Here is a 1,734-nt window from a genome sequence, read left to right as displayed (position 1 = left end):
TTCAGTTTTTTCTTTCCTCTTCCAAAGACCTATTCACTTAGATGTCCTCTGACTATTATGACAGGAGCGTCCGCTGATGCCCACGGAATACCAGAGTGGAAGGAACCCCCAGCCACCTTTGGGGGCCACTCTGCCACCTTTGGCAGAGTCTCATCCCAGAGAGAACGAGGGTCTGTTTCTCCCCTGACAGAATTCCAGCTGAAGGGCCTGTGATCCCCAGGCCTTTCTGTTCTCCACAGTATTTTAGGGAACTTCCTCTAGAGGTCAAAGCTGGGCCATATATGAGAGAGGGTTAAGACCATGTATACTAGAATACTCCATCCTTCTCCCAAACCTTCTAGAGGTTAGTATATGTAATGCTTGCTTTAAGGAAGGAACATATGAATTAAACTTGATGGTCTCACAGCCCAAGTCCATTAATTGCTTCAGATACTATAATTTCCTCTGCTTTTTTTCTAGGCCAGTGTTAAAGTTCTCGATATGAAGAGACCTAACAAATTATTAGAAATTCTCTTATTTTGCCTTTTTTATATATAACTGGGTCATTCAAGTTGATGATTGATGCTAATTAGTCATGCAATAGCCATTTAGCTATAGGGCTATTAGAAACTCTTTTTTATTCATTCATTCAACATGCATTGTAAAAATACGTATTTAATGCCTGCTTTCATCCTAGGCTATTCTTTTAAATTAACCAATTTGGTTTTTTGGTTGGGCTGGTCTCCGTTGCTGTGCGTGGGCTTTCTCTCGTTGTGGTGAGCGGGGCTACTCTTCGGAGTGGTGCGTGGGCTTCTATTGCCGTGGCTTCTCTTGTTGAGGAGAACAGAACCCAGAGAGCAGGCTCAGTAGCTGTGGTCCATGGGTTTAGTTGCATGCGGAAACTTCCCAGACCAGGGATCGAACCTATGTCCCCTACACTGGCAGACAGATTCTTATCCACTCTACCACCAGGGAAGTCCTGACATTCATTTTTGAGGCCAGGACAGACTCAGCCACCAGCCTCAGGAAGCTTAGCACTCCCGGATTGTCCAGGGCAATCCCAGGGCCTCGAGGTAGTTGCCAGGATGGGAGAGGTCCAGGGGGCAGAGCAGGCAAGGGGAGGCCCTACACCCTGATTTAGGTGTCAGGAAGGGCTTCCTACAGAGTGCAACATGCCATTGAGACTGGAAGAATAATTTCTGGTCTTCGGGAGCTGGGTTAGGATGAAAGGAAAACATGCTAAACACCCTAAAAAATAGACATGTCAAATGTGCTTTTCCTTTGAACCAGCAGCTCCATTTCTAGAACATTTCCTAAAGAACTAATCAGACAAGTGCACAGATATGCAGATAAAGAATGTCCATCACAGACCATTTATGACAGGAGGGAGAGAGAGAAGAAAATGAAAAAGCAACACAGATAATCCATAAGAGATCGGCTGATTATACTGAAATACATTCAGGTCGCTAGGTATAAATGGAACCATTAAAAGTCATTTTGTAGAACAATGTTTCTTGATAAGCCAAAATGTTCACAACAGGTTCTGAGCAAGTGAAGTGAAAGTCACTCAGTTGTGTCCAACTCCTTGCAACCCCATGGACTATATCATCCACGGAATTCTCCAGGCCAGAACACCAGAGTGGGCTGCTGTTTCTTTCTCCAGGGGATCTTCCCAACCCAGGGATCACACCCAGGTCTCCCACAATGCAGGTGTATTCTTTACCAGCTGAGCTACCGGTGGCTCAAAAGATGGTC

This window comes from Bison bison, unplaced genomic scaffold (genome assembly GCF_000754665.1).
Source record: "Bison bison bison isolate TAMUID 2011002044 unplaced genomic scaffold, Bison_UMD1.0 scf7180017864274, whole genome shotgun sequence".
Taxonomy (NCBI): domain Eukaryota; kingdom Metazoa; phylum Chordata; class Mammalia; order Artiodactyla; family Bovidae; genus Bison; species Bison bison.
This window is presented reverse-complemented; position numbering follows the sequence as displayed.